Below are 23,201 nucleotides of genomic sequence, written 5' to 3'. Positions count from 1 at the left end.
GAACGCCATTATCAAGAATAACTAAAGGTTCATCCTCTACATTTTCTACACCAATAGTTTCAATATTTTTCTTTAAATCTAGAGGCAAATATACAACTCTTCCCTTTAATCCTCTCGGTAAATCTGAAGGAGGCAATTTTCCTGTCTGAGGCTCCATACGAACAATAGCCTGAAATGGATGCACACATTGAATAAGAATAGACTCATAGGTATTTAAATCCATCAGTTCAGAAGGAATATTTACCAACTCATGATTATTATGCAGAGCTCTAGCAGGCATTTTGTTATCTTCTAATTTGTTATAACACTATTTACAAATACGCTGATCAGAACCCAAATCAAAACAATTCTCTACCAACAAATAAGTTGCAAAATCCTTCCACTCATTATTATTTTCCTTTTCACTTTTAAAATACAGATCAACAGTCCTGGTCTGATTTTTATAATGAGTTCGTCGACAACAGATACAAGAATAATTTGGCCTTTCACCTGAAATCACCTTAAACTGTATAATTTCTTGCTCAAAATTTTCTACACTGCACTGTCCTACATTCTCTTCCACATTTTCTTCTATTAATCTCTCACTTTCTGCACTGTCTTCCTGAGGACCAAAGTAACTAATCTCAATTTCATCACAAACATTTGTTACATCTGATACAGATCCATGCAAAAGAGCACTGTTCAACTTTTTTAACATTAGTGCTGGAATTTTCGCGTAATACAATCTTCTGATTAATTTCCTCATCTGAGTATGATGAACTGCTAACATCCTGAAATGGTGGAAAACACTTTGACATACTTTTTTAGAAACACAAGGCAGAGAATGACCTTGCAAACCAGTATTTTCTCTCACTCTGCAAGGGCCTAGTCCTTGTAACATCTTAATCTTTTGTTTAACACTTTTCTTGGTATAATTACGTAAGAAATTGCGTAAAAAATCAATAGATTCTTGCCGCACACTGCAAATACTACTACAATTTCAAGTGTACACTGGAGCTTTAGGACGTCTCTCTAAAACTTCACCAACTTACACCTCTTCTGCATTTCTAGGAACAATTTTCTCTTTCTCAATAGGACAACCATTTCTAACCTCATAAGCACGACCAGTAGTGTCAACAGCATGCAACAAATTATTACTCTGAAGATAACTTTCTTCATTAAAAAAAGGCTCAGAACTTGAACTATGTTTCCATTCACCCAAAAAAACCTCACAAAAATTACTTCTGGTAATTTGTCTTCACCTACTTTTGCCCTTCGTTAAATGGATTGGTTTATCTAGTGATCTAATTGTATTGATTACAAAAATAAACAGTTTTCTTTTCAATTCCAAAGCTTTCTCAACTACATTTTCTGTAGCTTTCTTTTTCTTATAAAATACAGTTTTTTTTCTTATATACCTTAATTTCTTTCATTACATTTGATACCAATCTATTATAAAACATTTTTTTCCTAATTTCCATGAATTGCTTTTTCCTCCTTGTACTATACACAGTTTTGTCTGCACTTGATTTTCCATTATTCTTTTCTTTATTAGTAGTTTTTTTCGTTGCTGATACACTAAAGACATTTTTCAGTTTCTGAACACTACTCTTAGTCTTTAGTATTTTCCTCAAAAAAGTGCTCCTGCTCTTACCAGGACTTTCTTTCTGTTTGTTAAGACATCTCTCTTCATGTAAATCTTTTTGGTGAGTTCGCTGGATATGTTAGCGGAGAAAACATGCTATTAGCAACGTTTTTCTCCATTGTGCTAAAATATCCAGCGATAGCGGCGAAATATGTGAATATCGTTGAGAATACAGCGATATTCACACATTAGAGAAGAAATGGTCTTACCCATGTTATCCCCCTGCCATTGGATAACATGGCTAAGAACTGGTCTGGGTAGGTGTTAGTATTTGGAGATATTCGCGGTTAGCGCGAATATTTTCAAGGGTACGACTGTCTTGATAATAGGTGATAGGGATGTTAACAACTGCTTTCAGTCGCTAACTGGTTGGGTAGCCCAGTTTGCACGTCATTAGCGATAAACATCGCTGACATGCAAAGCGGGCCCCAAACTGCTCGCTATCGCCTAAAAGCTGTCGCTAACATCAGTTAGCGACAGGTTGCTAATAGGGCGATAGAATTATCGCCACTTAGCGGCCGAAAACGGACGCTAAATCTGTGATAATTGCCTGTCGCCCCCCTTGGTAATATGCCCTCTGGATCATTGCAGGTAAGTAAACAATTAAATTAATAAAATTAATTTTGGGACATATTATCAACAAAAGGAGATAGATTATGGGCCATATTATCAATAAAGGATGATACATTATCGCCGCTTTTATCGATAGGAAACTGCCGGTAAAGCAGTGATAATGCTCTCGATAATATATCCTTGTGAATTCCCATAGAAACCCAGGTTATGGTGTTAACCTGGACTTCTATGGAAATTCACAAGGATATATTATCGAGACCATTATCGTCGCTTTAGTGGCAGTTTGCTGCCGGTAAAAGCGGCGATAATAAATCGTCCTTCACTGATAATATGGCACTGACGGGCATATTATTATTATTATTATCGACGTTTTATGGACAGGAAACTGCCGATAAAACGGCGGAAATGGGTTTGATAATATGTTCTTTTAAATTGCTATAGAAGCCCAAGTTCTAGTGTTAACCTGGGCTAGTATGGGAATTCTCAAGAGCATATTATCAAGCTCATTATCGTTGGTTTATTGGTATTTTCCTGCCGATAGAAACGACAATAATCCCTTAATATACAGAGGCACAAAATTATATTAAAGGAAAAAACATAACAGCATGCATTGTAGCAAAACACATTTACTACTATAAAACGTTTAACAACGGATGAATATAGGAGCATATTATCAATACAGGCGATACATTATCAACACTTTGGGGTCGATTCCGATCCCGTAAAAAGCGCTCTGAATCGTAGTACGGAGCATTTTTTTCCGTACTAATCGTACCCGTAACCGTCTCTGTACGAACGACGTAGTACGATCCACACCCGATGCAGCTATCAGTCCGAATTGTACCAGGGACCGTACGAATGAAATCCCCGTACGAATTGCCCTCGGAAGCCGCTGTACACGACGTTCATACGTTTCGCAGCTGCTTTTTACGACCCGGCAAGTACGATCCGTGTTGTGTACGCTCCGTACGACCCTTTTTCTACGGGAGCTGGAAACTGTCGTACAGTCAGAGTTCGCCCCGAAGCAGGTACGGAACGCCCCCCCCCGGGTATGGCGCGTACCCCCCATGATCGCAGGGGTACACGCCGTACCCCTGCGATCATGGGGGTACATGCCGTACACCCAGCGTACATGGGGTATGTGCCGTACCCCATGTACGCTGGGTGTACGGCACGTACCCCCCATGTACGCTGGGTGTACGACACATACCCCCATGATCGCAGGGATATGGCGCGTACCCCTGCGATCATGGGGGGTACGCGCCGTACGGTGTGTAGGTGATCGTGCGCTTTTCCATACGAATCGACGTGGACCGTACGAATCGCGTCCGTGTCGCCCGATCAGGATCGGAATCGTCCTGTCGTATGGCGTCCGTACGAGTCGTACGGAAACGGCTCCTGATGCGAGTCGTACGGACGGAGATTTTTAACGGATTGGAATAGACCCCTTTATCAGGAGTTTCCTGCCGATAAAGTGGCGATAATTGTATCACCGAGTCTTGATAATATACCCCATAATTCGTGAATGTACAAAGATACACTGCACACACGCACTCCCATACAACTTTTCAACTCACCTTTAAAATTGAATTCTAGATTAACAAGAATACCACTCACACAGTGGATATTCTTCTACAAAATCTCTGGAGTTCAGTGTTTGCAGCACAACGGTCAAATTGAACATTTTCCCTCTCATTTTATGCATACATACATATAAATAACCAATTAAAATCCTGTTCACATTAATTCAAAAGAAAACACACATTTCTATTGGTTTAACATTCCAAAGCTTTCGAAGTAATAGAACTTTCAACCCTTCCCCCGTTCCAGAATATGCCAGTTACCATAGAAACACTTCAGGGAACACCTTACTGAGCACACAGGTGAAAAGTTCATCATACATTGTTGCAAATTAAAACAGCAAGTGTGCTTGACTGGAGAATATACCAGCGTATCTTATGTAACGTTCTTTTTTATCACTTTTTCCTAACCAATAAAAATAAGGCTTTTAAAAAACAGAATGATGGAACCTAGTTTTCTGTAAAATGTTGTCAAACAACCAATCATTTCTTTTCTTTTTTTGAAAACTGCATGTTGTCCACCATTTTAGAAAAATCTTACTTTTGAAACTAGCATTTCATTTACAGACGCCATCAGAGTGCATCCAGACCTGTCTTCAAAATGCTTACAGTGTGGATTGTGGGACACAGCTATATTTTCTGGAGTCAAAGGTACCTACAACAGAAAAGAATTCACAAGGACCTAGGTTTATCAAATGTAGACATTAAATGGATTGGACAGAAAAAATTAAAGTTGTACCAATTGATGCCATTGGTGAAATCCTTTATGCATCTCGAACACCCTGACCTCATAATTGTGCACTGTGGTGGCAATGACCTAGGCACTTTGACTGGGGTAGCTCTGGAAATGCTCATGAAGGACACCTTTGCCCAATTCCCCAAAACTGTCTTTGTATATTCTAATATATGCCAAAGGCAGAGATGGAAGCGGTCCAACCATTATTGTCCACAGTTTGAAAAAGCTAGGAAATATGTGAATAAATCTGTTTCTGCCTTTCTCCGAGACTACCGAATGGGGTCCATTTACAACAATAATCTGCGTTTCAATATGCATGGCATATATAGGAGAGATGGTGTACATTTTACAGATGAGACGAACAGAGTGTTCCTTATACACTTAAGACTCTGCATCGGTACTTACTTGTAGGTACTAAAATCTCGTAATAAACACAACGGCTCTTTTTAGAGCCACACAACACATACACAAATACACTTCATAAATATCTAAAATTATTTTTTGTTTTCTTGCTTACGTACGCTTATGTGAGGACTTTCAACATTACAGCTGTACGTCGTCCATACGTAGTTGGTACTCGTACAATAATTCTACCACCACCTGAGTGAGCAACACTATAGGTTCAGAATGTTTCTATCGTGCCCCCTTTCCTTGTTTGTCAACTTTGTTTTACTGTTTCCTTGTGACTCGGCTGCCGTGACAAATAAGATGGCTTGCAACACTTCCTGGTTTGGAGTATTGACAGCCAATCAGCATGCAGCTCCTGCTCGTAGTTGTACATAATTCTGTACGCGTACGCTGCGATTTTTCTTTAAAAAAATATAAAAAATAGAGCCTAAACATGACCACGCATGATCGTCACCACGAAGCCATTAGCATGCATTTCGGGTCATATTATTTACAAAACGAGATGGATTATCGCAGCTTTATAGGCACTTTCCTGCTGATAAAAGCGGGGATAATGTGTCGCCTTTTGTTGATATCGCGTTTTGTTGATTATATTGCCCAAATGTCGTTTTTATTAATGTAATTGTTTAGTTACCTGCAATCATGCAGATTCCGTTGTTTATCCCCCTCACCCTGCCCCTCCCACGCCCCGCCTGCCTGCCCCATCGCAGGTCCCTGCACGGGCCGCGGCTGAGACGCGGTTGCGATCTAGTCATTTACCACAGAGTTGTGGGGAATCCTTGGTGAGGCGCGCGCTCACTAACGAGTGCGCACTTCATCGAAGACGTTTCGGAGTCCAGACCCGTTTTCAGTTGCTCTTTAGACATCCGTGAAGAGAAAGTGGAAATATTTCTGTGAGAGTTAAAGGACGTTGTTTGACAAGTTAGTGACTAAGTAAACTTACCTGACATTATAGACAATATTGAATGTACTCAGTCGATGTATTTTTTCTAACTGAAAACAAGAAAAGATAAAATTAGTGTTAAGCAAGGTCTTAAGGGAAAAGAACACATTGAGTTAGGAATAGTAGAAAGACTTTTGAATTAAGAAGGAACATTAATGAAAAACACAAGATATTGAAGGATTGACAGAATAGATAACAAGCAACTGCATAAAGAAAAGTTAGTAGAAGAACAGAAGGAAATTAATAATATAAAAATTAGATAATAAACTGAGAGGCCTAGGTTAATGAATGTTAGGTAATTATAGTTGTATAATTTTGCAAAGTACTAAAAGTGTAGTAATGGAATGTTATTAGATAATGGTATTTATATAGTATTTTTTGTCGGCCAAAATAGGTGAAAATTGTAGTTTTGTATTATATATTACTGAAAGTGATCAAATAAACTGTTTATATTTTTATACAAGGAGCAGGAACATAAAGGAAAAGTTATGGAAAGAGAAACGGCCTCATACTCAGGAGATTTTGGATATTACCTTGAGTGTAATTGAAGAACTAATCGTATCTGTCACAGGCAATGAGAGTGAAGAAGGGGAAATTAGTGCTGCAGACATGAATTGTAATTTTGAAGACGAAAGCTTTGATGGAGATTTCGTTGAAATTTTAGAACACATTAAATCAGAACCTGCTGACGAAGACATTGATCTGAATGATATATCTGATGAAGTTGTATTGGAATGTCTGTTAAATTATGAGATGTTACAAGAATAAATTTATGGTTGAAAAATAATAAAGGTTTGAGCACTATCTCCCAATGTATTTATTGTACTAAAAGTGAAGCAGTTATAGATTCAGTTATATATTCTTTAAATGTTTGTATTGATTTAAAATATGCAAAGTGGGTTTGAGGGTATCGATTGCTTTAAATCCGTATGCAGTATACATGCAGTCTTGTATGCAGGTGCAAACTTGTGTCTTATGCCTTCAATTCCCCAGTCTGTATTCTTAGACTTCCACCAAAAACCCTGACACTGCTGTTTTAGTATTGTAGTGAGCCACTCAGCAGTATGTTCTTTTTGATTGTACGGTGGTAAAACTGAAGCTGTAATAAATTTAGTGAGGAACTTTCTTTGCAGAAGTGTAATGATCCAGTCAGTATCTGGATAGTCAAGGATTAAAAGAGGACTTAGTGCATAGGCTGTTTCAAACCTCTATGGACTGTGGATGCACTGTTCTATGCACCAGCAAACTTATGTTTTATACGTTCAATTCCACAATGTGTATTCTAATACTTCCAGCAAACATTCTCGCACTACTGCTTCAATATTGTAGTGAGCCATTCAGCAGTATGTGATTATCTGTGTACTGTGGTACAACTGAGGCTGTTATAAATTCAATCAGGTTCTTTCCTTGCAGTCTTGTAATCATCCACTCACTATTTAAGTACTCATGTTTTAAAATAGGACTTAGGGCATAGACTGCTTCAAAACCCTTATAAACGATGTATGCAGTCTTCCTGTACTTGCAAATTTGTGTTTTATAAGTTCAATTTACTAGTTTGTATCGTTACACTTCCAGCAAACATTCTGTCACTGTTGTTTAAGTTTTGTAGTGACTCATTCATCGGTATGTAGTAATCCTATCACTACATTAAAACACTAATAGGCACATATACAATAACTGGCATATCCCCAGGAATATGTCAGTTATTGTGCCCCTTGACACTACCACCATGGATGTGCCGTATTTACAATGCGGTGTACCATGGGACAAAAATGGCGCATATATGTGATGTATCTGTGTTGTAAAGGTGGTGCATTGTTTGGGTTATGTTGGAAGTGCAACATATCTCTAGAAATGGTCTGGGGGCCCTAGTGCAGGGTTTTGACACAGCATGAGCGCAAAAGTGACAAAGTGAAATCTTGTAGATTTTAGTGAGCCACTTTTAGGAGGTGTTCCTGCGCCGGAACACCCCCCCCCCATGTAGGAATGTCTCCTTCTGGTACAGGGATTTACAATGTGACGCACCTCCCAGATACGTCACATTCTAAATACCACATACCATGGCGCATCTTTTGCACCATCGCTTCATCAGAAAAGTGATGCAACAGTGGTGTAAAAGAGGCCCCTAACAAACACTTACAAATTCACCCAGGCAGTTTCACTAGCAGTGCATTCTTTTTGAATTTGCTTTTGTTATTATTTTACATTCAAAATATAAAATGTCACTTTCAAAATAAAATAAATATTAGTATTTATAATAAAAATGTAGGCAATTACTATAAAATGAAAGAAATATAATAATTAGTATATTTCAAAATTATCATTTACAAAACCTTTGAAATTCACTGAAAAAACCATAGGTTTCACACACGTTATAGTTAGGAATTAGCATTTAAAAAACCTTAGAAATTCACTGAAAAAAACATAGGTTTCACCCATGTTACAGTTAGCTGGACATTTCTCTCAAACAAAACCTTTGAAATTTGTAAATGCAAAGTCCAAGGGAATATTGAATTGTAAATACTTACTTTGAAGTGTTTAATCTCACCATGGCCAATTGCAATGACAATACAAGAAGGGAAGTCCTGTGGACACGAGAGTCACTGTAAATAATGTATAGAGCAAGTGTAATTGTACTTGTAAAAGGCATCAAACTGAATGGGTAAGAAAAGGCGGGATTAACACAGCGGAGGGTTATGAATTATGAGTACTTTACTGTAACAAGATAACCTCTAGTTGGGAATACACCCTCTCCCATCTGACGGAAAATGTATATAGTTTGTAAATATAGGTGTAGATTCTATACACTGTAAACTATTTACAATGAGTACTTTACTGTGAATTCAGTATATGTTTTTTCATAAACACAATGAATTACAAAACACCTAGAAAATGGCAAGCACCATTATGCCACTACCTGCAAGCAAGGTTGACAGTCTAGACATATAATGGAAATTGAAAAGTTTTTTTTTTACCGCACTGAGCACTTTAAAAATGGTCTAGACTCCAGGGACTCTATGGTCCAGTGGAAGGCTAGCAGTAGCCGAAACGCGTAGGCCGTCCGATTCAATGCACGTTAATTTGCACATGGTGTGTGAATAAAGAACTTTTGTAAAATCTTACCTGCTTGCTGTGCTGTGACTTCTACTTTGAAGGTCGAAGCGAGAAGTGTCTAGGAAATATATACATATATATATATATGAAAAACCGACCACTCGAGGAAGTGACCCAAGGACACAGCGGGGAAAATTATGGAAGCCCTTTATTCACCATGAGTTGTGCGGCATTATGCATTTCGGCTCCTACTGCCTTCCTCAGACGCCGCTTGCAACTGGGTGTAGCCGTCTCCCTCCCTGAATATACTGCGGTGATCAGCTGTTCCTGTTTAATTGGCCACAGCTGCAGTCTCGTCCGAGACTACAGTTCCCAAAGTGCAACAGTCAGGTAAGTGTCCAAGCAGGAATCCTTCATCTCTAATGAGCGCTGGAAATACATGTATATATATATTTATATATTTATCTGTCGTATGCTGATTTGGATGTGAACGGTTAAATAAAAAACATCTTGCCTAAAGTGAAGAGGTCCGTTTCTCCTTCTTCGTCGCCGAGCCTTGGTGGAGGTAGTCGGAGTGTTGGTTCGAAATATATAAATATATATATATATATATATATATATATATATATATATATATATATATATATATATAGTCACACACATAGACATATGAACTAAATGGTCGTAAAAGTTTAATGTGGATGCATAAAAGCAAAATCATTGCAAACCACTCAAAGTTGCAAAAAGTTTGACGATACCGTTACAAAAAAATAAAACGCCCTCACTGAAATGTATGGACTGCTTTGCATCGTCACATGAAATGGCAACCATATTAACCAAGTGTATGTGCTGGTTTGGTGGAGTACTGAAGAGTTTGAGTGCCTAGTGGATGCACAGATTTAAGCTGTTCAGACACTACATCCTCCTCATTTGTGCACCCTCTATTCTCCGAAGGATGAGCGCGTTGTAGTCCAACATTGTACATATGGATACCTGCATTAAGGTAATGCAATGTGTGAAATTGTGTGCTGTCTACTGCTGTCTCAATGACACGATCCGTGCTCTCCTTACAGCTGCACTCTGCTTACTTACTGTAAGCCATTCTCACCTAGCCCTACATCACTTATTTTTCTCTATACATTAGCTTGTGTTTGAGATGATCCTCTTACAATAAGCGGTGCTATCCAAAAAGCGCTCTGCTGCTCTCTGGAGCCAGATCCATAATGCATCATGCACTTAATAAGAATACATTAAATCTCAGAAATTGTGGCAACAAATTGTGTGAAGTTTGTGGTACTGCTGTGGTGCACAGTGGCTGGAAAGCACACAGGGATGCGTGCTGTCAGTAACACCAGCCCCAAATAATGTGGCAAAGGATATTTGTAAAGCAGCTTGCATCATGTGTAGGACATCTAGACCAAAAGCTCTGACTATCTGCTAATGTTGGCACTCAGATCCATGCCAGCTGTGAGCCTACGCTCTCACATGTCAATCCTGTATTCGAGCTACGATTGTATAACAATGCCAGTTGTCAGCCTTCTCTCTCCCTTGTCAATGCTCTGATCCAGCTGTGATCTTTCAAACTGCAAAAGCACCGAGGTCTTTAGCATGGACTGTGGATTCCAAACTCTAAAATGACCAGAATCCCTGCCTCAGGTGAACACAACCCCAATAATGAAAGAAACAGCTTACTGCTGAGCTGTCCAGATAGTCACAACACACCATGTCCTGTGTTCGCCCTGCAGTGTGCAAATTGTCTAGTTATTAGCCTGGTGTGTCTGTCATGTAGGCATGTCCATATTAGTATGTAGTTTACTCCAGTATATACTGGAAGGCCAGGCTGTACTACGCATTGCATCAGCACCAGGAATTAACATATTTCTTTTATTTAAGGCTTTGAAAAACCTCCAGGATGACTGATTCACTACAGAGCAAAACACAAGGCAGTCAATTGGAGTTAAAAACATTTTTTTGCAGCAATAAAATAACAAGCATTTGCAATGCAATAGGTCTCGCATTAGGAAAGTTTGAGCTATTGGTATTGTAAATGACAATTTTTTTATTTATGTTTTGTTTTAGAAAATAGCGATATTAATAGCTTTGTCATTTACAATGCCAACAGTTATCACTTTCGCAAATGTGACACCTATAGCATTTGTAATGAAATATGTGTTGTATTTACGAGACTTACATGTATTGACATTACAAATAACAATGGCTTTTAATTTTCTTTCAATAATTAATACTTAAATAAAAGTTATTGTAATTTATAATGGCAATAGCTTAAAGTTTTATAAATAACTGTCTACTGGGCTATGGTCAATTTGAAACACATTCAGTCCTCCTCTGGCACCTCTCTTTCTAGTGTCTTTTTGGATGTCTAGCTGGAGCCCAAACTTGAGGAGTATTGGGATATCATTTCATCGCCCCGTGATAGGAAGCTGTTCCACCAGCTTAGAGTGGGGACGCTCCCTACCAACAATTTTACAAACAAGTGGGCCAACACACAATCGAGTAACTGCCCGTTTTGCGTGGACACCGTAGAAACAATAGGTCATATTTTCTTTGCTTGTCCTGCATATAGCAAACCAAGAAAGAAGTGGCTGAAACCTACCTGTGCTAATATGGGTATTAGGTCTACTTTTGAAGCCCTTCGAATTCTTAAAACTTCTGTGGCTGTTCCAGTTGTGGTAGTGGTAGAAAAGTATCTAGGGTGGGTATGGGTACTTCGCTGGAAAGAGAAAATTCAGAAGCGAAGGCCCATCCCTAGTGAGGCCTCTTTAAATCTGAATTAACCCCCAGTGCTAACCCCCTAGAGTAAATGTACCTTCTGTTATTGCTTTGAGCCTAAACTTAGGCTCTGAATTATGGCTTTTTATTTGCATTTTAAAATGTGTCAATGCTTTTTTAATTATTTATTATTATTAAGTTTTACATTTTCAAATAAGGTGCTACACTGTAGATATCCATTCTTTAATATAACTAATTGAGCTGCCCTGTCACGGTTTTCATTATGTATTTTGTATATGTGTTTTAACTTTTGTGATTTTATATAAATCGAAATAAAGTTATAAATGAAATGAATGTAAATAACTTTTGTGAAGATTATGTTCAGTGTATTTTATTGTGACGATAATCCAAGAACAAAAGTGAAATATTAACATCTTTTTGTTACATTTGTAATAAAGCTTGAAACATTGAGAGAACGTATTTGAACCAGGTGTTGTTGAATGGTTGCACAGATTGATGCTGTGGTGGCGCTGAGTGATGTTGTGATGGCGAACGAGTGATGATGTGGCCTTCAGTGATGCTGTGGTAGCACATAGTGATGTTGTGGTGCCCCTGAGTGATGCTGCGGAGTGATGCTGTATGCTATGCTAGTTTTTGTTTTGCTATCCTATGTTTTGTTTTGTTATGCTATGCTATGTTTTGCTATCCTATGTTTTGATTTGTTATGTTATGCAATGCTGTGTTTTGTTAAGCTATGCTATGTTTTGTTATGCTATGCTATGTTTTGCTATGCTATGCTTTGTTTTGCTATGCTATGTTTTGTTATGCTATGCTATGCTATGTTTTGTTGTGTTTGGTATGCTATGTTTTGCTATGCTATTATATGTTTTGTTTTGCTATGCTATGTTTTGTTGTGTTTTTTTAAGCTATGCTATGTTTTGTTGTGTTTTACTATGTTTTGTTATGCTATGTGTTGTTGTGTTTTGTTATGCTATGTTTTATTATGCTATGATATGTTCTGTTTTGCTATCCTATGCTTTGTTTTGTTATGCTATGCTATGTTTAGTTTTGCTATCCTATGCTTTGTTTTGTTATGCTATGCTATATTTTGTTGTGTTTGGTTATGCTATGTTTTGTTGTGTTTTGCTATGCTATGCTTTGTTATGCTATGCTATGTTTTGTTATGCTATGCTATGTTGTGTTGTGTTTTATTATGCTATGCTTTGTTTTGCTATGCTATGTTTTGTTATGCTATGTTTTGTTATGCCATGATATGCTTTGTTATGCTGTTTTGTTATGCTATGCTAAGCTTTGTTTTGTTATGCTATGCTTTGTTGTGTTTTGTTATGCTATGCTATGTTTTGTTGTGTTTTGTTATGCTATGCTATATTTTGCTGTGTTTTGCTATGCTTTGTTATGCTATGTTTTGTTATGCTATGCTTTCTTTTATGTTATGCTATGTTTGGTATGTTATGCTATGTTTTGTTCTGCTATGTTCTGTTGTGTTTTGTTATGCTATGCTATGTTTTGTTCTGCTATGCTATGTTTTGTTTTGCTATGCTTTATTATGTTATGCTATGCTTTGTTTTGTTATGCTATGTTTTGTTATGCTATGCTATGTTTTGTTGTGTTATGCTATGCTTTGTTGTGTTTTGCTATGCTATGTTTTGTTTTGTTATGCTATGTTTTGTTTTGTTATCCTATGCTTTGTTTTGTTATGCTATGCTATGTTTTGTTATGCTATGCTGGTGAGGGTGTGTGAGTGTGTGTGAGTGTGTGTGAGGGTGAGTGAGGGTGAGGGGGTGTGAGGGTGAGGGTGAGGGGGGAGGGTGAGTGTGTTTGAGGGTGAGGGTGTGTGAAGGGGTGTGAGGGTGAGAGGGTGTGAGGGTGAGGGTGTGTGAGGGTGAGGGTGTGTGAGTGAGGGGGTGTGAGGGTGAGGGGGTGTGAAGGTGAGGGTGAGGGTGTGTGAGGGTGAGAGGGTATGAGGGTGTGTCAGGGTGTGAGAGTGAGTGAGGGTGTGTGAGGGTGAGGGGGTGGGGGGGTGAGGGGTTAAGGGTGTGTGAGGGTGAGAGGGTGAGAGGGTGAGGGGATGAGAGGGTGAGTGAGGGTGTGTGAGGGTGTGTGAGGGTGAGGGTGTGGGTGAGGGGTTGTGAGGGTGAGGGAGTGTGAGGGTGTGAGGGTGGGCGAGGGTGTGTGAGGGTGAGGGTGAGGGGTTGTGAGGGGTTGTGAGGGTGTGTGAGGGTATGAGGGTGAGTGGGGGTGAGGGGGTGTGAGGGTGAGGGGGTGTGAGGGGTGGGTGAGGGGTGCGAGGGTGTGGGGTGTGAGTGTGAGGGAATGTGAGGGTGAGGGTGTGTGAGGGGGGTTGTGAGGGTATGGGGTTGTGAGGGTGAGGGGGTTGTTAGTGTGAGAGTGTGAGGGTGAGGGAGGGTGAGGGTGATGGGGGTGAGGGTGATGAGGGTGAGGGTGTGTAAGGGTTAGGGTGTGTGTGAGTGAGGGTGTGTGAGGGTGAGGGTGTGTGAGGGTGAGAGGATGTTTGAGGGAGTGTGTGAGGGTGAGGGTGTGAGGGGGTGTGAGGGTGAGGGGTGTGAGGGTGAGGGGGTGAGAGGGGGTGTGAGTGTGAGAGGTGGTGTGAGGGTGAGTGAGGGTGTGTGAGGGTGAGGTGGTGTGAGGGGGTGTGAGGGGGGTGTGAGGGTGAGGGGGTGTGTGGGGGTGAGGGGTGTGTGAGGGTGAGGGAGTGTAAGGGTGAGGGGTGTGGGGGTGAGGGTGGGTGAGAGGGTGTGTGAGGGGGAGAGGGTGTGTGAGGGGGAGAGGGTGTGTGAGGGTGATAGGGTGTGTGAGGGTGAGAGGGTGGGTGAGGGTGAAAGGGTGGGTGAGAGGGTGAGTGAGGGTGAGGGTGTGTGAGGGTGAGGGGGTGTGAGAGTGAGGGGGTGTGAGGGTGAGGGGGTGTGAGGGTGAGGGTGTGAGGGAGGGTGAGGGGATGTGAGGGTGAGGTGATGTGAGGGTGAGGGGGTGTGAGGGTGAGAGGGGGTGAGAGGGTATGTGAGGGTGAGAGGGTGTGTGACGGTTAGAGGGTGAGTGAGGGTGAGGGTGTGTGAGGGTGAGGATGAGGGTGTGTGAGGGTGATGGGGTGTGAGGGTGAGGAGGTGTGTGAGGGTGAGGGGGTGTGAGGGTGAGGGTGTGTGGGGTTGTGAGGTGGTGAGGTTGAGTGAGGGTGAGAGGGTTGTGAGGGTGAGGGTGTGAGGGTGAGTGAGGGTGTGTGAGGGTGGGTGAGGGTGTGAGGGTGTGAGGGTGTGAGGGTGAGTGAGGGTGTGTGAGGGTGTGTTTGGGTGAGAGGGTGTGAGGGTGTGTGAGGGTGAGGAGGTGTGAGGGTCCGAAGTAAATGTGGCAGGGCAGACATCATAAGACAGAGAGAAGAGACTGTGTTGTGACTGCGTTGGTCAGTTTCAGAATCAGGAGGGGCAGAGTCAGCACAGTCTGCGAGGGATCAACGTGTCTAGAGGCAAAGCATAGCGGATGTAGCATTGCAGCTAGCAAGTGGAGTGTTTTCAAGCTGAGTGTCCCTAGCGAGATGGAAACACAGCAACAGCATTTGAGGAGCAAGGCTACTGTAAACAAGCACGGTAGGCTTTCACTTTCGTCCAGAAAAAAAAACGAGAAAGGTGCAGAGAACGCCGAACAAAACACATCTTCCCCACGAAATGGATGCAAAAAAAAGCCAAGCTCTCGGCATTGCTGTGGCGAGGGGGTGGGGGAGCGGCAGCGCATTCCTTTGAAGTCTGATGCCAAGTCTCAGACAAATGGTGGTGTGCGATGTGCACGTGGGGGGCGGGAGAGGGGCAGCCTATGAAGTCTGATGCCGAGGCACAGACAAATGGTGGTGTGTGAAGTGGCTGGCTCTGTGCACGCGCATAGCTCACATGAACTGTACGCGATCCGCAGGCTAGGTAGACTTTTTTTTCCGCTTACTATAATCTCGCCTATTTATCCCTGCGGGATATAATAGGCGAGACCTAAAAAAGATTAGGAAAAAAAGACACACTGTCTGCTTTTTTGTCCTTTTTTTCACAACGGTTGACATTTATAGGTTACCCTTATTGTAAAGTCAGGATGGCTGCTGGGCTAATGCCAGTCATAAACTCTTTTCTTCTGGGGCCAGAGACCTGCTAGCTCTGCAGTGCTTGGTTTGTCAAACAAAAGTACAAGGGCCCTAAAGTGTTCTTAGGAGTCCACTGCTGGCACTGCCGAGTGCTGGGGTTGTTTTACGCCAAAGGCTGTCCATGTCATGTCCTGCATGATGCTGTATTTATGTCCGTTACTTGGAAACTGTGGTCATGTGACAAAGACCTGTTCACCCACCCAGACACTTACACACCCACTCACAGACCCATAGTGCCACTCACAGAACCACACAGACACTCACGCACCCACTGACAGAGTCACTGAGCGTCGCTGTGCCAAATTGGACTTCTTTGCAGGAAACATGGAAAGGGTTAAAGAGATCCTGACCATTTAGAAGTGGTATAACAAAAATAAAAGATGAAAGGAAGTTTGTGATTTGTTAACTGTCCAGACTTGACTTCTCCAACAGTCTTTACCTTGGCATTCAAGCTGGAGAGCTCAAACGCCTTCAGCTGGTTCAGAATCAGGCCGCCAGACTCTTCCTGAACCTCTCGAAGAGGCAGTCTGTAAGATCCGGCCTGAAACAGCTACACTGGCTGCCTGTGGAGCAGCGTGTGGCGTTTAAAACAGGGTGCATTGTATTCAAATCTCTGCATGACTCTGGCCCTCTTTTCATCAGAGACATGTTTAAGAGATATACTCCCTCACGCAATCTCCGTTCTATTCATAAATCTCTTCTGACTGTTCCATCTTACAAGAGGAAGCGTCTTGGAGGCAGCTGCTTTGACCTTCTTGCAGCTGGTTTTTGGAACTCCCTTCCCCTCCATCTAAAACTGAATGACAACATCCTCAGTTTTAGACATTCCTTGAAAACCTGGCTTTTCACTCAGGCGCACCGTTGAGCTGCTCCCCCTCCCCTGTGACCCTGCGCTAGCTCCTTCCTACAGCGCCATGAAGCCCCCGGGCGTACGAGCGCTTACAAATACCTATTAACATTAACATAACATTAACTAGAGCAGCATAAATAAGAGGACATGGTGAAGGGTAGCTATTTTAGCTGCTTTTCTATTGAGAGAGCAGGTGGTTTGCATAAGTTCTGACTGGAGATTTTGAATGAAAACCGATGTTACAGACACAGAAATAAAACAGAGAGAATATCAAAGATCTTTTACAGTTAAAAGAAAATGTGTAGCTTGTAGACACTAAACTAGAATGGTCTTTAGATGAGAATATTAACTACGAATACAGTGAGCAGGAAAGGAGAAAGAGAAATTGGTATACTGAATGTATATTCATTTTACTATGCCAGTATTAATGAATGTGTTTGATTTTTTTGTAGTAAATATGTTTATTGTTTTCAAAAACAAAATATCGTGGCACATACAGGATACACATTTTTCTCCGGTGTCCATCTGTCAGTAATAAACTCTGGTCACTCCTTTATACAAGCAACGCATTCTTGGACTACATTTACGTATTCCAGTCCACTTAATCGAAGTGCCAAGTCGACCTCCCCGGATTGGTGCTGCTCATTCCCAATAATAACAAGGAAAATCAAGGAGAACCTTAATAATGAAGTCTGAATTTTGCATTTAAACAACCAACCAGAAATACCCCCCCCCCCCCGGCGTGGCACACGGAGCAGGATAATATGTTAACAGTATGGCACGGTGCATCAGTCTGCTATACAAATACCAAACATCACAGTACTTAACAGGATAGTTCTACCACAATAAAAAAAAAGTGTAGATGGGGAGATCGGGTTCAATTATACATACCCTGACCATGCGGCCATCAGGGCAAACCATGCCCTTCGCTAGACGAAGACTCCACATCCGTGTCCACCTCCGAGGCCTTCAACAGCAACGTTAATGCTTCCCAAGCCTTCGCAGCCTCCAATGCTTTCCCGCTCTGTTTGTGGCTAGCTGTCTGTAGCCCAATAGTGCCCTTGCCATCCCCCCATCTAAGGAAAACAGCCCTCCACCTCCGAAAACTCGGTACCCTCTTAGATTTCCAGTGTGCTTTAATATCCCTTTTGGCCAACAGAAGACCCAGATCTATAAACTTGCTAGTGATCTTGGTCCTGGAGGTATGGGGGAACCATTGAAGTAAGCAAGTTCAATATCTCTCTCTGTAACACCACATAGCAGCGCAATCACCTCTTCCCAATAAGTCTCAGGTTTGGGGCAGTCCCACATCGTGTGACGGAAATCCGCCCCCTCGAAGCTGCAGCATTGGCAGAGTGCTGAGGTTGTGTTAAAATACCTATTAATCTTCGCTGGAGTAAGATACACCCTATGCAAAATAAAAATTTTAACCTGCAAGAAACGAGCATTTTTAGTGCTTTTCCATGGCCGTTCAATCAAATCAGCCCACGCCTTGTCAGGGGTTTTGCTGCCTAAGTCTACCTCCCATTTCTGTTTCAGCCCCGTCAGCGGAGTCAGCATCTCATGTTTAATTCGTTGGTATAGACAAGTTACTACCTTAATGGTTTCCGCCGCTAATACTACATACTGACAAGCCATGGAGGTCTGCGGTACAGAAATCCCTCCTCCCCAGTGCTTTTGGATGGCTGACACGAGGGCCGAAAGCAGCAGATAATCCCCCGAGGCAGGCAGGTCGTGCCGATCTTGCAGAGTTTCGAATGGCAAAAGGACAGTATCTTCGTAGAGGTCTCCAATTGTAGTCAGACCAAGCTCCCCCCAAGTATTAAGCGCCGCCCAGTTGCCTCCATGTGGTAGTGCCATGCACATGGCCAGCCGGATCTAAGGTGCACAGGGGTGAGCAATCGGCGCTCTCCGCTGGCTCCTGCCGCAACAGAGCCAAAACGTTCTTAGTTCAGTAGGAAGTGTTTTGAGTCGCAAGGGCTGCTGTAAAATGATGCAGGATAGTATCTGCTCAGGTACCCGGCCATCCTCACGCCTGCCCACTCCCCAAAACACCCACGCCACTGCCTGAGTAAGCCATTGCAGTTGGGCCGCCAAAACATATATATCAAAATTTGGGACCACCAGTCCCCCTCTTCTCTTGGTCACATAAGATTCAGGGCCACTCGTCATCTGCCAGCAGACCAGAGAAAACCTGTGACCATTGTTTGAAGCTGCTTAAAAATCGATACAGGAATCCAAATGGGGAGGGTCCTGAAATAATACAGGAACCTTGGAAGTGCAACCATCTTAAGAAGGGCCACCCAGCCCGCTACTGAAAGCAGCAGCGTCCCTCAAAACTCCATGTTGCCCTAAAGGACCCAGATAGCTCTACCCACATTGCCCTCTAGCAAACCCGTCTGCTTATGATATATACAGGTCCCCAAGTACGTCAAACAATTAAATTCCCTGTGCACGCCATCATTAAGTAAGAAGCCCTCACTTATTGGGAAGTGGGAAACAGGCATGACTTTGCCCAATTCACCCAAAGGCCTGCCACCTTTTCAAGATCTTGGATAAGCTCTTCGCTCCGAGGAGGGCAGCCTCCATGTCTGCTAAAAACATATGAAGGTCATCGGCGTAGAGCGCGATGTAGTAAGTAAGGCCATGCACATAAAGACCCGAATATCGCCGCCCCGTCCAAGCTTGGGCTGCTAGAGGCTCAATGGCCAGTGCAAATAACAAAGGGGATAGTGGGCATCCCTGACGTGTCCCCCAACTCACAGCGCACGCATTCGAAATCAAGCCACCCGTTTTAATTCGCGCCATAGCGCACCTGTATACCAATGCCATCCAGGTCACGAACTCATGGCCCAACCCAAAAGTGAGCATAACCTGAAACAATTAAGGCCATTCTAAGCTGTCAAAAGCTTTTTCTATATCAACCGAAAAAATGGCAGCGGGTGTCTTTGGATACGTATCGGCTTCCAATATGTGGAGTAGCTGTCTCACATTACCAGCAGTGTTCCGCGTCGGAATGAATCCCACCTGGTCTTCACGCACTAAGTGGGCCATATGAGGGAGCAGGCGGATCGCCAAAATCCAACTCAAAATCTTATAATCAGCAGTGAGCATGGAGTTTTTTCGACCCGAAGGTATCAAAGTGCTTTACATGAACACCAGTTGTGTTACAGACAGACATATTCATTTTGCTATGCACGGGGAAATTGTGATTTGCCCAGAATCACTGGTTCTTGAGGGTCCCTGCCGAGACTCGAACCCGGTTCCCCAGCTACGAGGTCAACTGCTCTAGCCGTTAGGCCATATCCTCTACGCAAGATGTGTGTGCTTGCTTATAGTATGTAATTTAATGGTATGTAATTTGCACACACATACACAGTCAGGCAGGCACTTACAGACCCATTTACACTCCCACAAAAGCACTCATGTACCCATCGCTCATATAGCAAGACAGTGACTGCAACACTCAGTCCCACACCCTGAAAACCATGCACACACCTAGTTACCCACCTATATGCCCAAGTTTGAGTACTAGTTTACCCTTAGAGCCTGGCAGGGCATACACAGAATGCAATCAGCATCACAGGAAAGGTTTTAAGAGGACTACTTCAGCCCTCTTGAGAAGGGAGGACCCTGATTATAGTTGATCTAACAATCAGGGACCGTAAGGGTAGTTGCTCAGAGAAGGAGGAGAGAAATGACTGGACAAAGGCTGCAGATGAGAGAGGAGATCCCCTGCAGAGAGAGAGAGTTCCTTATTGAATTCGATACAGGAAGTAGTGTCTTCTCCCAAACCCAGTCATCGGAGGAGCTCAAGGACAGACAGGTTTGGAGGGACCTGAGGATGCAGCTGGCTGCAGAGGAGAGAAAAGCTGAGGCTGAGAGAGCCTTGAAGGAGAAAAGGGTCTTGTTGGCTCATGAAGTGACTGGCAAGAAGGTGGACTTGAAGGCCAATTAGCTGTTAGCATCTAGCAAAAATAATGGGAGCAAAACTATTGTGTCCAGTGCACAAGAAAGAGTCCATCTACCCAGAGACTCTGTTAATGGCTGTAAGGAATTGGGTGATGTAGACTGGTTATTTCAAGCATATGAAGTAACTCTAGAGGTAGAGAGGATGTCTGAGGATGATTGGGGAACTGGCCTTTGAAATCATATTCCTGGTGAAGTAAGGGACGCCCTACTGGCCCTAGAAAAGAAAAGAGAAGAGGTTGAGGTATCGCATCATGAAAGAGGCCCTTGTCAATAAGTATGAATTTACCCCAGAGGAGTGCAGGTTAAAATACAGGGGCAGTCATAAAGTGTGTCACCAGTCCTGGGAGGATTTTCTGGGGGTACTTTTGAAATGTTTGTAAAGAAGTACTGTTGCTTTTTAAGAAGGTTTTCTAACAGTTTTATACCTTTTCTTTTTTTTCAAAGAAAACTGGCTTCAGACTGTGAAAAACATGAAGGTTCCATGGGAGCTAAGAAAAGAAATAAATATTTCTGCTGACAGTACTTTTCACATCTATTTGACTGCAAAAGCAGTACTTGCTGCGTTATCCTTTTTCCCACAGTATCTTTTGGAATGCTACATGCAATATACATTTCTATGAAAGAAAGTACATACTCATCTATTTCTGTTACACATTTAGGTGCATCGTTTACCCAGAACAGCATATGACTATGACGAGCACCTCTTGTTTGGTACTCTTTTTGTGAAAGGAAATTAGTAATTTCTGTAGTTAAAGTACCTGTAAAAATTTAACACATGCATACAGCAAAGTTCTACAGGTGTCTTGAATTTGATGTCTTTAATGTTACAGTTTGTTTGTGTGGAAAAGGAATGTAAGTCATCCCATATATATTCTGCACAGGTCAGAGTTGGAAACCAAGTTTTTCTTTTTTTTGTACAATCTTTATGATTGTTTTTTTACCACTGTTCATTGATGATTCTTTCAACAGTACATCACTTTTGGTAGTATAGAACCTGAGAACAGTAAAACAGGGAAAATGCACCCACAGAGGTTATTTTTTATGGTGACAAACATGTGACATTTCACACAGTGAGTAAGCATTTCCCTTAAATTTTTCAAGGTGGGCGGGATTAAAAAGATTGCAGGTGATGATTGTTTTCCCAAGGGTGCTCACTGCTTCAGCAATTTTGTAAAAGCAGAGCACCAGTGGTTCTCAATCATCCTTTTGTGACTTCACTGGAGAACTAACTGTTTTTGGGTGTGGTTATCTATGTACATGGATGAGGTCCTCATATATCAATTTAATTGACAAGGTGTGAGTGTGGTTTTGAGTGAATCTGGTGTGTAAAATTGCTGAATTGTAAAACTCGTAAAATGTGTAACTTTGTTGAAAAATAGGAAAGAAGGTGGTTTATATATTCGTGTAAATATGTTCAAACTGATGTCATTAATGAAAATGGAGGATGTACATATTTGAAATAATCTATAAAATTTTCAATGACTCAGTGGATTCAGACTCACGTGATCGGGATTAAAAACCATATAGTAGTAGTCCAGTCTATGTTTTTGAACCTGCAAAGGTACTGTGGTACCCAAAAAATAATTTAAAAAATGGTTTAATTACATTTAAAAAGACATATTTTACATTAAGAGCATATGTGATTTTTATGTTTTTGACCTCATATAAAATATATTTATAAAAGAAGAATGTCTGCAGTACAGAAAAACAAAATTAAAAATCAAAATAAATGGTAATACACTTAGTATGAAAAACAAAAAAATAGGGACATAACACTGTAGAAATGTAATTAGAAAAACATAGAAATTCACCCAAAAAACAAATTTTTCAGAGACGTTATAGTAAGGCTCAGATTTTGTATGCACAACATCATAGAAATTCAGCAGTTATAGTTACCTGAACTAATTATACCGTACGCCCCTGCAATGCACTGCTTATGACTGCAGGAATTGGGGGACCAAGAGACACTCCCTTTCGCAGAGTCAGTCGCCAGGATAGCACCTCGACCACTGAATGGGGCACAGGAATGGAGACCAATGGACTAGGATGTGGTCAAGGAGTGATCAGGTAAGAAGGAGCCCATTGAACCAATGCTGTTGTCGATGGCTCTGAGCCAGAGGCTCCATGGAGCTTCTAGAGGGGAGAAAGATGGTGTAGATTGTCCTGTAAAGTTACTACTCTTGGTTTTTGCAAGAACAATTAAGCCTTGTGCTTGTTGAAGAGGGTGCCAGTGAATAGTCTTTGTTAGGATGGATGAAGATTTGATTTTTGCAGATTCAGTACAAATCCCAGTACATGGAAATAGTTGCAGACTTACTTCACATTGATCTACACCTTAGAAAAAGAAGGTGTGGATTTTAGACAGTCGTCTAAGTATGGAAAAGCACAAATACTCTACAAATGAAAAAAAACTGTGACTGGAGCCAGTACATTTGTAAACACCCTCAGTACAGAAGAGAGACTAAATGGCAGTGCCTGAAACAGAAAGTGTTGACCTTGTAGTGCAAACCTCAGAAATACCTGACTTTTTCAGTAAATGGGGTTGTGAAAATGTGCATTGTGAATGTCTAGTGTT

This window comes from Lissotriton helveticus, chromosome 11 (genome assembly GCF_964261635.1).
Source record: "Lissotriton helveticus chromosome 11, aLisHel1.1, whole genome shotgun sequence".
Taxonomy (NCBI): Eukaryota; Metazoa; Chordata; class Amphibia; order Caudata; family Salamandridae; genus Lissotriton; species Lissotriton helveticus.
The sequence above is the reverse complement of the archived record's forward strand: the minus strand, read 5'-3'. Positions refer to the sequence as shown.